Genomic DNA, 17,263 nt, shown 5'->3' with positions numbered 1-17,263 from the left:
GCCGCCACCTAGGAGCTAGCTACCCCTCGGGCGGGATAATCTGTCTGGGCGGGCGGGCATCACTCCAAACCCCGCTTAGAACTTGGGAGCTCACGACGGTATGGTTTCCAGGCTACTTTTGATTAAGACGCTAATATATGTTTATGTTCCTGTTGTAGGAAAACACCCAGCGAAGAAGACCACACTCTGAACAAAGAAGGGTGGGAAGGGTCCAATGGCGACGTTTTACATCCGGGCTACGGTGACGTCGCTGGCATCTTAACAACGTCCAATGAAGATGAAGTCCTTCTATCTCCAGAATCAGATCTATCGGTACTCGTTGAGTGCAAAGAAACTATTCTTTGAGTTCTAAGTAAGCTCTTTTATTATGTAAAGTTTCACAGATTAGTAAACAATTTTTTTTTTTTTGTGAAGGTGAACGTCAACTTTCTGCATTTGCTCGGAAATGTTGCCCTGTAGTTCCTGTTGTAAACTACATTGTACTCAGGGAAATGTGTATGTATGATAAGGCCACAACAATTTTATTTGTTGATTCTCGGATTTTATTTTTTCAGTAAAAAGTTGGAGCTACAGGGCGAAAAATACAATCTATTGCAAATAGCATGGGGTGAAGATAGTAAAATTGTGAGTAAATATTTGTGAATGGGAATAGTGACCCAATTTGTTTAAAAAATGGGAAAAACAGGAGAGGCTATTCCGAGAAGCAATAAAAGAAATTGGAGTGGCCTATTTCCGTTAAAAAAACTGAATTGTCATTCGTAGCCCCAAAATGGCATCCAATGCAATGTGTCCGACATTACTGTGATCTCTCTTTTAACTCTCGCGCACATGGTACATTAAAAGCCTTTCAAGTATGATATTTCAATAAAGCCAAAGATTTCGGTTTCCTATGGCATTTTTTCTATGCATCATACTTCTGATTCTCTACAATTTAAAAGTTAAGACAAGTCAAGTTCTGACGACAAAATTTGGTATTCTTCCTGCAGTGCTTGTGGCCTGAAGTTTCCTCATCAGGTAAACGAGCATATCCGTTCACATTCACACACGTTCACCTGGATGTCGTCAGGTTGCGACTTCGTTGAAAGTTGTCTGTGTAAAGTATAATTGTAAATGTTGAGCATATGCTGATCTCAATAGAAGCATGGAAGCAACCTACAATAGTCAAAGCCCCCCTTTATCTTTACCCGCGGCACCTTGGCGGTGTCGCTGCGTCCTAAACTGGATTTATGTTACCCTTAACTTTGTGTTACCCTTAACCGTTCCTTGACTTTATAATGGGAATAGTATTTTAAAAAGTATGACCAAAATGACGGCAATTTGAAATCAAACGAAACTTCAGAAAATTCGTTTTTTGTTGATGAAATTCTTTGAGTGCTTTGTCAATTCGATCGAGGAATTTGATTAAACCACTGCATTCCATGCTATAACAATTCAAACAGGTAACATATGTAATTGAGAAAGAGAGGAGCATTGATAGATAGAAATTATGCAACTGACGTTATTATGCAATTGTCACATTATGCAAATATACACCTAGTTTGCATAATCAATCAGAAAATACCGTAATTCCACATTGGTGAATAAATTGAATTTCATTTTTGTGGCATGTGAAGGTGAACATGGTTGTATGATAATTATGCAAATGAGGGCCTAATGTTTTTATATTGATTTGAAAATTCCCAATAGCTTTCTTTGTCAAAATAACACCTTCATATTTAAAACAGCTTCTGTTATTTAGTTAAACAAATAACATAATAATTTGTGCGTTCCATAAGTAACAAATATGAAAGTATCATCATTTACCACCAAAACATCATAAAGGTTTGCCATTAATTATGCATTCAATTCAATTATGCGAATTTCACAGATGGTTGTCTTCAAAGTTAGAATTCCCTAATAAATCATGCAAATGATGTATTTGCATAGTGATGTTCACCTTTATCTAACATCCTCGGGTCACATTATCTACCATTATGTTACTCTAGCATGTTTTGCAAACATGTCTTGTTCACTTAATTTACATATTTGATTTCTGTTGATGTTTCCGTCTTCCTACGTTACAAAGAATAATGGAGGGATATATGAATATACTAGTATGGGGGAAGATCTTTTCTATCATGGAATTTCCTTATGAATCTTGCAAAGAAAGTCATAATTAAACTTTGTCAATTATGTCCATTTTATCTAAGCCACCTATATACGTGCAAAAATCATCAAAATATATATTTGTCCCTTCTTTAGTTATTCACACTAAAAAGTGTCTGACAAAATCAAAGTTTGCACTATTGACAGGACGTCTCTGCACGTGGAGTAAAGTAAAAGTGGAGCAGACTGATTTGTATTGACAGAAAAGAGGGCGTTGTCTCCGACAAGGGAGAAGAAATTGAAGATACGGTTTAAGGGACAGTTTGCAAATAGGACAAAGGCCCACAAATATGCCCAAAGTAGGATGTCCGACCTCAAGGTCGGCTGTTTATTTGTAGCCATATTTTAAATTCACATATGCCCATTTTTCCCCATAGCATATATTTTAATGTAACAACATCATAGCACATTTTCTTTTTTTATTGTCTAATTCACATATATAAAGGTCATATCTATACTCCTGGTAGACGTAAATCACTGCATTGTCATATCAACATACAAGAAAAACATGAACACACATAAACTATAATATATATAAGCGAAGAGCTTTTTTGTGCAGGATCTATATCCCCCCAAAAGCAATATATCCTATATATTCTATATGACCGTCGGTCAATGTTGACCATGGCAAAATCCTAATTCTAAACTCCTTATATTACGGGATCGGCTATGGATAACAGTCTTTTTCGAGAATGATAGTCTCTGCCACATAAGTCACATCTGTAAACCGACTCAGTTCTATTTATGGTACAAACTCGTACCGTGGAGTTTTACCGGCCTCAGTCTCTCTGTGTCTATGCCTTTCTCTGTTTCCCTGTGTTTCTGTCTGTTTGATTTTCTCTCTCTCTCTCCCTCTTTCTTCCCTGTCTTATTCTTGATCTCTCTCAGCCGTTAACGTTCCACAAACTGTTATCTAAAAAATCTGCCTTGGACATCTGTAAGATATCGAACAAGCGCTTGCGAGAAATGTAGACGTCGTCTTTGTCACGTAACTGTGCATGCTCCACCTACGCCCAGACAAATCATGATTGTCTTCTTGAGGGCACAAGGAAGAATATTCAAAGGTCGGGAGGCTCCACTGGGAAAAGCGTGATGTTAACTCTGCTCGCATCAGACGACACTACATGGCACAATGATTAACTCAAATGGTTACGCTGCCACTGTTCCGTTGAATTGAGTCAATCGTCCCATGCTGAGTACCTTCACTGATGTACTGATACCACTCTGTCATCCCAGTACACTTTAGGCGTAAGAGGTAAGCTCTATGTGGTACTTTTTTTTACTTTTAGGGTCTCGGTTGCTTCAGGGTAACCAAAGCAATATCAGTGCCCCCAAAATGGAAATGAAATAATTCTGAATATTTTATGGTAGTGAAATAATTTATCAACACTGTTAAGCCAATTTGTGTAATAATTTCATATTTTGAGCATTTTAAAACCTCACAGAAATGTGCCGTACGATGATTCCCTTAGGTTTGCGACCCTACAAAAACCCTGCCGACCATTTTTAGTGAGTTCTCACATCAGAACTACAGCATATTTTTGCATCATGAACATCGCTATACATTCTGATAGTGTTCTATGAACTAATCATGTACAGAAATGGCAAAATAGATAGACTTTAGACATTCAAAATTTCAATCGAGCCCTAACATTGTTTGGTTATTTAATGCATATAAAGTTAAGACACAAAATGATGACAGCTGACTTCTGCTATAAAGGCAGGGGTAGTCCTTTAGCATGTTTGAGGCCGTGGTGGCAGTGGGTTGTTACCCACTGTGTCTAGAGCACGTCGTTGGAAATTAGAGCCCACTGCCCTCCCCCAGCCACGTTTTACCACCGTAACCGAAGCCATGTACCCATTTTCACACTTGGATGGTGTTAAGGAAGTCATGTATTGTGTGAGTTTTTTTTTTCACTCCCTTGATTATATTTAGATTTGGGGCCCTATTTTAGACTAAAATGTTGCCCTACAGTGCCCTGGTATTAGCACCGAATGGCCAGAAATTTGCTATAGGCGTTCCGTGGATATATGCGAATAGGAATTTTATAAAACTTTTGGTATGCATTACACGAAAATGCTTGCTATACGAATAGCTACATCTGTAAATAGCTGTAATAATATGCCTGGAAACAAATTTAAAGTTAAAATGTGTCCTAGCATTTATATCATTCAACCAAAACGTTGTTCATACATTACCAGGAAGTATGAGAGCCACAGAATAATTTTTCACACATAATCATCGGTGAAAACGATATCTAAAATGTTGTCCTTTTCTTTTTTCTTCCAGGGAAATTCTAAATTGTTTGTCGGGCATAAAAGAAGGTCCGTAACCAGAAGAAAGGGCATTTCCTACGTGAGGACGTCGTTTGCGTAGCGTATCGTTTTATCGTAAAGTAAACGTCACGCATACATATATAAAGACAGGCTACGTCACACCCACACAAATACAGCCTACGTCACACATATACATAGACTTCACATCAGACCTACACATAGACAGGCTACGTCACACATACACAAAAGACAGTCCACCTACACCGTGATAAACAGCTTACGTCATAGGACGACTCAATTCATCGAATCACAAAAGGTCTCAAACAAATGAATAATTGCATCTGATAAAGTATTGAGACGTTTTGCAGATCGTGTATCAAATGAAATTTGATTGAAGTGAAAATTTAAAAGCACCAAACGTTGATAAACCTTTCATCGAACAGTTATTAAAATCCGCTACTCTGCGTGATTGTAAAGAATAATCAAAGATCTTTAAAGCTCCTTGGAACAATGATCGCCATAAAGGGTATTGTGTTCGTGTACTTGCTGATTTTGGTAGATGCGGGTAAACCGTACGACTGCGAAGTGGTTGACATGTTTGACATGCACTGCGAAGGCCGCAACATCACGTCGTTCACGGAAACTACATATACCTATTCTCGTTTCGTTATGTCGTTCCATTTGCAAAACAATTTGATACAAGCTATCGATCCATTTCCATCGATGACTAGCCTGCAACATCTAAACCTTTCCCGTAACTCCATTAGCAATGTGTCGTGGGAATCGCTTGTGAATATGCCAAACTTACTGGAGCTCGATTTGTCATTTAACCGCATAACGTACGTGGACGTGAACAGAGGAGCGTTGATACATTTCTCTGTGAGCCACAACAAGTTAGAAACATTTTCAGCGGAAAATCTCGGCATCTCGCCCGATGACCCCGAGTTTTACAGACCTTGTGTGGAAGACAATCCCATTCGGTGTGACTGTAGGATGGCCTGGCTGCAGGAACTAGCCTCTATGCGAAAGAAATGCCTCAGAATTAGCAGCACAGCACAAGACTTTTCATGCCAACTTTACCGAAATCACCCGTTGTTCCTGAGCCTCAGTTCCGGTTCCGGTTTCGTCTGTAACTCTCCAGACAACGTGCGAGGCTGGCCAATATTCAAAGTCGTCAGCCTCGCTGCTTGTGAACAACAACATGTCATCAACACGACAACTACAGTGAGCGTACATGGAACCACGCTTACGGTATCAGAAATGTCAATCACCGTGACTACTGCCCATACAACCGACGCAGTGTCACTAGTCTCAAACAAAACCGTTACCCATTTCAAAGATGACGAGCCCGGTTCTAATTCCACCGGGCACAACAGCAATTTACCAACTCTCCTCAAAGTCATGTGCACTGCTGCAATCGCAGTAATTGTGCTTCTACTGGTGATTGTGGTCTTGACGCGGAAATATCGAGTCAGGGAAGACTTTTTGCCTCCTCCGCAAGTCAATCTACCATTGCAACACATCCAGAATCATTTACCACGTGGTAGAAACGGGGATACTAGCCAAGACATCCGCGACTACGAAAATGACAACGACATTACTAGCCAAGACATCCACGACTACGAAAATGACAACGATATTACATGCCAAGATATTCACACCTATGAAAATGACAACGATATTACAAGCCAAGATATTCACACCTACGAAAATGACAACGACATTACAAGCCAAGACATTGACGTCAACGAAAATGAAAACGACATTATAAGCCAAGACACTAACGTCTACGAAAATGAAAATGACCTTACGAGCCTAGACATCAGCGTCTACGAATATGACAACGACCTTACTAGCCAAGACATTAACGTCTACGAAAATGAAAACGACCTTATAAGCCACGACACTAACGTCTACGAAAATGAAAACGACCTTATAAGCCAAGACGCGAACGTCTATGAGAATGAAAATGACCTTGACATTCACGACTAGGAAAATAATAGTGACAACCTGAGCCAAGATACTCACGTTTACAATAATGATGATGACCGCACGTCTAGGAAATGACAACGACATTACGTGCCAAGACATGGACGTCAACAAAAATGACAGCCACATTACGGGTGACATTCCTGTCTACGAAGATGATACCGAGATCGAAACCACAAGCTAAAGACTGTCACGTCTACGACAATTATGTGCTCTCTAGTATTGTGATCTGAAAGAATACTTTAGATGACACTAGATCAGAAGAACCTATAGACTCAGTGTTGAGAGATGATGGACAGAAATTAAGAGGTAGAATATTAGAAAATTGTAGCTCTGGTAATTGAAACACTATTTTTCTGTCAATTAAACACATTTCCAAAGGACTTGCAACCTGTCTCGTAATGAGTCTGCTTGTTGTTTTCTTTACTATTTTGACGTGTTCTGCTGTGTATGGAAGCTAATTGGACTTTTTTTCTTGGATTATCTTTTTCGTCATGCAATTTACTACAAGAGGGAAGTGTTGTTATTGTTGTTTAGAAATAACACCCTCCAGTTAAATTTCAATTTAACTGGAGTCCCGGTTCAATTCCGGAGTGACCTTCCATATCTCATTAACCTTATACCCAAATGGGCTAATATCGCAAAATATAGGAACTATAATGTAAGTCATTCGTAGCAGACATAAATGACACCAGTAGATTAGTACTAACATAAGGCTCCAGGTATGTTACATAATCATGCATAAGTTGATTTAGGTTAGACATCCAGGTATTAAGATACGCCAAAAATAGTTACTCAAGCAACTGGATAAAAGTTTGAAATAGTCAGACGTTTCAGACAGCATCCGCTGTCTTTCGTCAGTGACTACGGATAGGACTGGGTGGTGGGTAGCGCATTAACCCAAGTGCCTGAAAGTTCAACGCGTAGCCCCCCTGTCCTGTTGAGGGTGGTATTATACATCCTCTCATATATTGTTACACTGGGATAATGCACTACCCACCACCCACCACCCCCGGCCGAACAACATTTAGTTACTGTACTAAAACAACAGTAGCTAATTGAACTATTAGCATACAACCTTGTCTTGAATTAATCTTCTTTTGAAGACTACGTCAAAACATCCTAAATTGCCTTAACCTCATTAACATGTCTAGTCAGAATGTTGGTATAAAACCTGGTTTTCCAGTCCTATCCTTAGTCACTGACGAATGACAGCGGATGCTGTATAAAACGTCTGTTTCAAAATCTTATCCCGTTGCTTGAGCAATTATTTTGGCGTATCTTACTACCTGGATGTCTAACCTTCATCAACTAATGTATAATCATGGATAAACCTAAGGAACTTATACATCATTCTTGGAAAGTTATGCATAATTATGTGACACACTTGGAGTTATGTTAGGACTAATCCACTGGGGTCATTCATGTCTGCTACGAATTTTTTACATAATTTTTCCTATGGTTTCTGATATTAGCCCATTTGGGTGTAAGGTTACTAAGATATGGGAGGTTATTACACATTAATGTAGACCGTCACTGATCTGACCAGTTGTTTTAACGGCTGAATTGCCTTTTAGAATCGTAATATCTGTCTCCGCCAATTGAATGTATTATTTGTATAAGCGGTAAGGTACGCAATTCAGCCAGCTGGCTGCTATGTACAAACTGCTATGTTGTTTTAGCAATAAACCTTTCTACTACTACTACTAGGTCACTCCGGAATTGAACTAGAGCTCTGAAATTAAACTTGAGGGTGTTATTTCTAAACAACAATAAAAATCTTTAACAATAATTTGCGACGTTAGCCCAACTGGGTGTATGGTTGCTGAGATAATCCCATAATTTGACTGGACGTCCGAAAATGCACTGGGTGGTGTTATGTACAATTTGTATCAGAATGAAAGTTCGTCTGTGTTTGTAGTTAACAAAGTGTGAAGCTAGAACTTCGTTCCGAACACGCACTCTGAATATACGCACTTCCATACACTTTTCACAAATTGCTGTCCCTTGAATTCTGGCCAAGACTGCAGTGGAAGATTCGTTGGTCATTGTCAAATTTTAGGGTACTCAGTGTTTTCAACTCTGTGATCATAGTCTCACTTTACTGACAACATGGCAGTTCTTTTTAAAGTAGGTGTTTTCCTCATGAAATAATTCATGCAATAACATAAAGAAGCAGGCGCTCCCGGTGTTGTTTCATTATGTGTGAGCGTGTGCGTGTGAAAATCAATGAATTTTATTATATGCTGAGCCTCTGGGAGAAAAATTGACGTGGGGAACCAATCTTGTATATAGCATCACTTTTATTATGCATGAGGAAACCAGACTGACAACGTAGCAAGTGAGAATGGGAGAAAAGAGTAATGAAAAGAAAGATTCAGAATACTTGCCTAAATCTACTGCCAAATAAATAGAAAAAGGTTCGACATATGGCACAGTTGTTATGGCAAACTGATTTAAATGTTATGACTGTATTTGACATGAATAAATTTCAAATTGCCTTATTTGTTCATAAAATTGTCCATAATAGCTCTTATTTACCTCAACAATACAAAAGTCTTTTTAACTTTAACTCTGACATTAAACACCACTATACAAGACAACGTAATCTTTTAAGACCAATTGTGACCAAATCTAGTCAAAAACAACACACAATAATGTTTAGAGGCCCCACCGTATGGAACAATCTCAGCCAAATTCAACAGCCCCGTTCGTCATTACCAAGTTTTAGAAAAATTCTCAAGACAGATTTTACAGAACATCCAAGCATTGCCTTCTCCTGATTTGTTTGTTTTCATCGTTTTCCGCTTTTCCTTTGATATTTGATGACAGAATAATTCATATGATTGTTATTTTGTATATTTTGTATAATTTGAACTATTTCTTTATAAATTGTAAATGGTGATTTGATAATGTACAGTGTAATCACACTTATTGAATAGCGTAATCTTACAACTCAATTCATTTTGTAGTTCATCTTTTCCATTTGTTTCATTAGGATTTATGGTAAAATTTCAATTTGTTCTTTTGTTACTTTTGCTTAGTTTTGATTATGTATAATATTTTGAAAATCGTCTAGTTTAGGGGAGGCCCATGAAAAGCCACCTAGGCTTCTGCCCCCACCCTGCATGTTTTCTTTTTGCCCTGTTTATCTTTTTATAATTGCACATATATACGAATAAACAATTAACCGGACGTCATTTTCATCATCAGCTGGAAAATGCTATTTTGAAGAATAAAAGAATCTATTGAGAAACAAAGACATTAACGACATGCATTTCTCAACGTCTTATTGTTTTACAACATAAGATTGCATTTCATAACGTAAAGTACACTCGACCACTTTGATGGGCAAAATCTGAAGAGTAAAAGCATATCATTCAGAACCCTAAAATCCAACAGTTTTGTTGAAATGTCCTGAATATTTTTATCATTCCTTCTTGATGGTGGCATATTTGAAACTACATAATATTGTATTAGATAGATTGGTTAGCCTAATAGAATGTTATCTGTGTACCAGTGAATGCCATACTTTGTACCTTGTACAATTGTTGTGCAATAAAGTTATTATTATTATTATTATTATTATTATTTGAAACCAATGGCAAATAAGCCTGAATGTGTAAACCCCTTCCTGCTTCCTAGCAAAAACCTGCCGATACTGTCCTTTTTTGGGGGAGGGGTTTTTCGGGGTCTGTTGACCGCTAGTAAGGGGCAAACAATTTTCTATCCGGCATTTGAGTGATTCAAACGTTGTACAATTGTTTTCATACATGTTTTCTTTTCATTCCTTTCTGCAAAATTGTGCTTGTACAATATATATATCTGTTTAACTATAATATGATGTCGAGAATACTAATGTTCTGATGCATTTTAGTTTTACATTGTATCTATTGCAGAACGAAATTCAGACAATGCTTTTGAAAAAAGCGGGCATTGAGGTGGTACCGTTGTTGTAGAGATTGAGATTGGTAAGCCTTTTTTGGTTTATAGAAGTCTTCTTCCTCTTTGGGTTAGGTAGCCAACATCAACTTGTTGATGAATCTGCTACACTTGGCTGATACGAGATGGAGGTTCGCCAGGCCTCCATCTGGGTGATTTGTAGCGAATCACCAACTCCAGACAGAAGAATTTGGAGCATCGCACACCGGGGCATGCCCCTACTCTTTTTCGAAAGATGCGGTTGGTTCTTTTACGTGCTCAAGGTATGGCTCTCCCCAAACACGGGACCTCCATTTAACGTCCTATCCGAGGGACGTCCCCAACTATAGAAGATCTAGGTACTCATTTACACCTGAGTAAAGTGAGGGAATTTGTGTTAAGTGCCTTTCCCAGCGTCCGGGCGCATGTTCAGACATGCCTGGGGGCAGCTCGGGTTCGAACTGGGGTCCCGTTGTTTGACAGTCGGATGTTCTATCCATTACGCCACACGACGCCACGAAATAAAGGAGAACATGCCATAATGCAATAAATGTCAATGCTACTGGAATGATGTTCCTGTCAAGGATAGTTTCTCTTGTAATGTTAACAGGCATGGATTTGTTAGGAACCAATCACAGTACTAGTATGCAGCTAAGCCTTCGATTATCTTCTGCATAACACCTCATGATTTGTCAACCCTGACTGTTAGAAAGATCCTGAAAAATGGTACAAAAATAAGACTTATTTAAATTCCTGACCAAGACTAGTCAAATATGCATATTGAATGGTTATTAAAAAAGAACAATTTTCCCTACAAACCAATATTATGAAATTGTTTTTGATTACATTATTTAAGCGATGGGCGACACAGATGTCTGTTTACTATTTTTAAGTTGTAACAGCGGTGATGAAAATTATTTATATATGATGCTAATATTCCAGCGATATCGCGTCGAACGTTTGAAATGGAATGGCAACGACCTTAGACGGAAGTGAAAATGTAACATTTCTTTAGCACCCCCGAACCTGTCTTCTTGTGTACGCTGTAAAGCATATTTGATTTGATAGTAGGAGGCTTGCGCGAACGCAAAGCCTCGAAACCCAAAAAATGTTTATAATAACCAAGAATTACCGCTCACTGTTATAGAAAGTGTAGAAACTTCTAATACCCCATAGGGTAACCATAACAGAATGAGACAACACACTTATAACACGTGTTACGTAATGTTTCTACAGAGTTGAAAAGCTGGCTTGTATTCGTGGTATTTTTTACCGCATGAAATCCAAAAATTACGTGTCTATATACATAATGAGAACGAATCAGTTTTGCTATATAACGGAGGGTGCTGCAACTTCGGACGTAAATTTACGAGTTCGACATCGTATTGCATCAGTGTCGGTTATCTGAAAAGTGTTGCGTTTTAATAAATAATGATTGAGGGTAGCAGTGTTTGGGAATTTTATGTTGTCGAGATGATTTTACATCATCCGTGCACGAATTACACCATGGATCCCAGTCGGTAAAACCAGAAAAATGTTGTTATGACCATAACGTTCCATATTGTTCCATTCTAGACAGGGTATCCTAACTTCGGCATACAAACATTATAGCCGGTCTTTGATTGCTCTGGACGATTTTAAGTAAACAGAGGGAATAGTTCCGTGCTAACTTACTTCAACTTCCCTCTGGTAAATAATTTTTGGCCGTGCGTAAGTTTCCGTCGATGCGAGGCGCGCTTTACCTTAGCTACTGTTTACGCCTCTTGCTGCATTCTAAGCCATGTCAAAGGTGACGGTCCGTTGTTTGGCATGCCGGTTACGACAAATGCTTTGTTTCATGCGAATGACTCCTATGACTGAACAAACATAGGGCCACACATTCGCCGCAAGTGCGTCTTGGAGCTGGGGGCGAACATGGTGCACACCGGAAACTGATATGGTGACCTCTGCACTCTGCAAAACACCGCGTGTGAACCCAAAGTGCGCTAAAAATCATCCCTGTTCTATTTCAAAGGCTTGCAAGGCAATAACATCAATCTTTATCTTCGAGTCATTTTTAAGCCATCTATCATTATATCTGTTGAAATGATAGCATTCACAGCGGAATGGTACGATTTACTGTAAGCTACACCAACATGAAATGTTCGCTGCTGTCTTTGAGGCAACGACACTGCAATAAAGGGGTGCGTGTGAGCTTGTTACCATCGTGACGCCTAAAGTTGGGATCCATTTCTTTGTCCCAAAAATAAAAGCTTAAAAGATTTTATGACATGATATGATGCATCTTAATATGTTTGCACTTAGAGTGAAGTGAAAGACAGTATCCGTTTCAAATTATGACACCCACGTAGGGGACTGGTATCGTCGTCGAGATATGGTTTACCGCGCATATGGATGTGTGCATTTTTACATTACAGGGGCGGGCGGTTTTACAAACGCATTTCTTTTAAAATTCGCCGAAGTTACGTATTAATATATTCATAACCACGAGCATTAAATGATGAAAATCTTAATCTTTTTCACATTAGACTATAATGCTCTGTAAAATATTAGGTAAAGCAAAGTTCTCAAGTGGGACAGTCCAGTTATTTGCCCGCCAACTTCGCATTACACGTTCAGTGACCAAGGTCAGGAGGGGTGACGTTTCACTGTGGATTAAATCAACGGTAACGTTTTGAGATCAGAGATCATCAGAATGGTAAGTACGTATTTATTTATTTTCTGAAATAAATACGTGATTTACGACACAGAAGCAAGAACTTGGCGACCTGTCCTAGCGATGAACAGTAATACTTAACCCCAGTCTTGTTGCGAACCTAATGTTTGACATTCACCTCTCGTTTCATCCATAGAAGCTGACTCTTCAAACATTTCATCATCGGTTCAATGCCGAGAAAATGTTTGAGGCGCCCTCATCGGCAGTGAAACTGCGAATCAAGACGTACCATCGTCCGGGGGCACCGAAAGCAGGGTTGATGTCATATGCTAGCATCGGTGGAGGAGCCTGGATGGAGGTTGGCTGGATTAGAGAGAAGGACATCGCCGAGGTCGACCAGGCATACGGCCGGGGAGGGGTGGAAGACCGGGGAGTCCGCCTTGACGAAGTTTACCAAAAGAAAGGCTACGTCGTAGTTAAGATTGAGATCCTGTAACTTTTTCATTTTCCGTGCCACAGAGCTTTATGGGCAATGAAATATAATTAACAGCGATATGTGTACTAGTAGTAAAACAAGGTAAAGATGTTTGTTAAGAAATTCTTGTCTTCTTAATGTATTCAAATATATCTTCGACTTTAGAAGAACAGTTAAGTTAACAACAACACAGAGTTGTAACAACGTGGCATTGTGCTACTTCATGTGAACTGTATCAGACAAAAACATTACAGTGCTTTACTACGAGCCTTGTTTTCTGGTGAACTGAGGTAAATGCGAAAGGCGAAGAATATTGTGTTACAGTTTCAGACAGATTCTAAAATAGTATATTTACGTGTAGGCTTACAGGTGACAAAGTTTATATTGTGTGATTTTTGTATTGTTGTCTCCTGGTAAAGAACTACCCAGCAGTGACCAAGACAACTTACTCACATACATACTAAGCCAGGCAGGTTACAAATTAATTCAAGGTAGCTACACCTGGTCAACGCTCAAATGTTACTGTATACAACTTTTTGATTAATACACAGAGATGTAAGTTTAAAGCTCTGTCTGTTATCACTGGTCTGTTATACAAAGTCTTATTTTGATGGATAACCTATCTAAGACCTGACACCCCTTTAGAATCTTCAATGGTCCAAAGACATAGTAAATAGCATAGACATGTTACATGGAAACAAGTTTCTATTAGTTATTACTGGCAAGTGATTTTTGACACATGTACATGTACAAAAAGGATATATGTTATGTTTAATGATAATTCAGTGAAAAATAAATCGCACTTATTTGTGACGTATGAAAAGAAATACGTATCTTTATACTGCCGAGACACGTGAATATGGCGTTTTGATGGTCATTAGAATAACATTATTCGTGTCGATAACGTCAGTGCAGGTCACATGATGTTATGACGTGCAGTTCTGCTTTATTTCACTACGTGGTGCACTTGTTCGTATAGTTCAACCATGGTACCAAACATACATTTGACAAACTGGTCCAACCCTATGAATTGTACCGGTGATGCCATACTCAAATCATGTTCCTTTGGATGACTAAAATACAACGCCCTTCAGGCCCTAGTGAAACCGCTATCCGCCTACCGCAGCCCACGTGACGTCATCTAATGACGTCAGTCGTTATGAGCCATCAAACAGTCGTTCCTTTCTTGGAATGCAATATATGACTCAGTCTAGGCCTAGGCATCCGCAAGATCCAAAAGAAATAGGCCTCATTTGGCATAGGCTCTGCCCTAGACCAACGTTATCCACAAACGAACTAAATAATACTGTAGAAATGTACTTGTACGATTTTCTGACACTGTTACTCATTATAAAGGATGTACGGATATAAGGCTTTCTTAAAAAACACATGGATGGATTGTGCGATGATATTTGGTATGTTCGTATTAAGACAAAGGCGAATGTATATTTTGGGACCCTGGTGTGTGACCTTGGTACTGCAACAGAACTTCCTGTTTTAGTATCTTTTGGTCATTTTGACATTCTATGGTCTTGACTTTATGCTAGCACGTAGCTTTGATGTAAAGAAGAAGTGACAAAAAAGGGCGGCTGTGAGCGAAAAGCCTTCCTCAAGGATTTCGAGGAATTTCCCGAATCCAAAGCTCACTAACTCGTTACTTACCTTGAATCCTTTGGAAAATTCCTCAAAATCCATTCTCAGGAAAGAAAAATCGAAAAGCCTTATTCATTATAGTTGGGAAATGCCAGACCTTGACGTCATCTATGGTGAAGTAACTATTGATTAATTCAATCATCAGAGGACTAGCCGTCAGCACGGCGTGAGTTGCAAATTGCGGGAAAACCTGAACTTTGACGAACTTATGTGAAACAAGTGAGAACTTAACTTTGGGGTATATTTAGCAGATTAAAGTAGGCCTTTCAATTAAGTTTAGCCACCATTTACAGCCAAGTATCGACAGTCTATCTAATGTTACATCTTGTTTTTCTAGTAGATGCTTCTCTGTGTCAAATTTTCGCAGTTAATCACACACATTGACTAGATTTGCCTCTAAGACGCAGTGATGTCAAACTGTCATACTTCATAGATTAACTATGACTAAGAGGGCAAGATGTTGGAAACTGTGGAGTATAACTTTGAAAAAGATTGGCTGTGCTTTCCTAGGCTGAGAAGAAGAACAAACTGTACATTTGTAAGTGTCGATCGTTCATGTTTTATTAGCAACTAGAGTTCCACGACCTCATACCTTCGCCGACTGATGTTAGCCTTTTCGAGTGAATGCTTGAGTGAATTGTGGGTTTGGTAGGAAATCGTCAATATGTCAAGTTTTGTATGGTCCAATCGTTTATAATTTTGCAAAAGTGAAGAAGAGATACTTCTTATCCCAGATATGGAAAAGACTAAACGATAATTACCATAATATTTTTGCAATACGACATTTACCCCTTCTTGATTGACAAATACTGGCCTAAACCAGCCTGTTGCCAATGGCTTACAGTAAGGAATTTTTCACAGAATACACAGACAACAGCATACTTTTGGAAAACCTTAACAAAAAAATAAGAATTTTCTTTAGATTATTTTCAATAAACAAGGAGGTTAAATACAGTAGTAATACTGGTTGAATACTGTTTTTAACCTCCTTGCAATAAACAAAAGTTAGTCCATTTTGATAAAATGTATGGGGTATCCTTTGAATTCAAGAGCCAATAGCTAACTTTCCGACAGTAGAATGGATATCCCGGGTGGTTATTCATGCAAACACACTTCTGGTGCATTCTTTGCACGGTATTTTAACCTCATATGTTTTTCAAAGCAAGCTTGTCTTCGCCTTTTAAGTTTACATTCTTATATTCTGTAGTGTTTCTGTTTGTTGTCAATCAATCATCGTGACAACCAAATCCGTCATGTTGACAGGCGCATAAATATCAATAGATTAATCGTTTTAGGACCTCGATGACTATAGCGCTACAATTGTTTCAAAGGCGAACTTAAAACCCACCGTGAACACTCCATTTCCTCCCTACCGCGAAATAAAAAAACCACGCGAAGTTACATGCATTCACAGTATACCTGTAGCCATGTTGTCAGTTTTTACCAATCTGTTGCACCTGCAAACTTAAGACTTCGTTGACCCCCTTGGGACCGATGATTAAAGATAATTGATCCAATGATTACTAATGACATATCAGTATATACAATTAGGGTACCCGTCTTAGAGTATGTAAGTCCGTTCACCATCACGTTTTTCATTCCACTTCTTCAACTTCTCAAGACGCAAGTCGCACCGCGAAGATACAATTACTCACTTTATCTTGTGGCTACAAATTGCCGCAAGATCGCGAAGTCCCGGGTTCGATTCCCGGCGTTTTGGGCTTGACTTTGTGTCCTTGGGGAAAATATGCTAAGTTCAGTTGAGAAGGCGATTGATAGAGACGGATCCGGATGGTCTCTACCTTACAATACCGTGCTCTAGACCTAGACACTGTTCCTACGGACTTTAAAAGGCTATGGGACTACCGTTACATGTACGTATACGTACTAGTAATATTTGTATCGTTACAGCAACAAAGCCTACATTAACTTGTGTCTGCTAAGCTTTGTGGTAAAGACCCAAGAAAAGCTGGCTGAAACCACGGTGACATCAATAGATAAGCCTTCTTGAACGTGCCCATTAATACATAATTTCTTTTACCTAACTACAATACGTACGTGGTAGCACTGTTTGTGTGACAGCCACAAAGAGCATACATTAACTTGTGTTTGCTAAGCTTTGTTGTAAAGACCCGAGAAAAGCTGGC

Source organism: Branchiostoma lanceolatum, chromosome 2, assembly GCF_035083965.1.
Source record: "Branchiostoma lanceolatum isolate klBraLanc5 chromosome 2, klBraLanc5.hap2, whole genome shotgun sequence".
NCBI classification, from domain to species: Eukaryota; Metazoa; Chordata; class Leptocardii; order Amphioxiformes; family Branchiostomatidae; genus Branchiostoma; species Branchiostoma lanceolatum.
Note: the sequence above shows the minus strand (reverse complement) of the source record.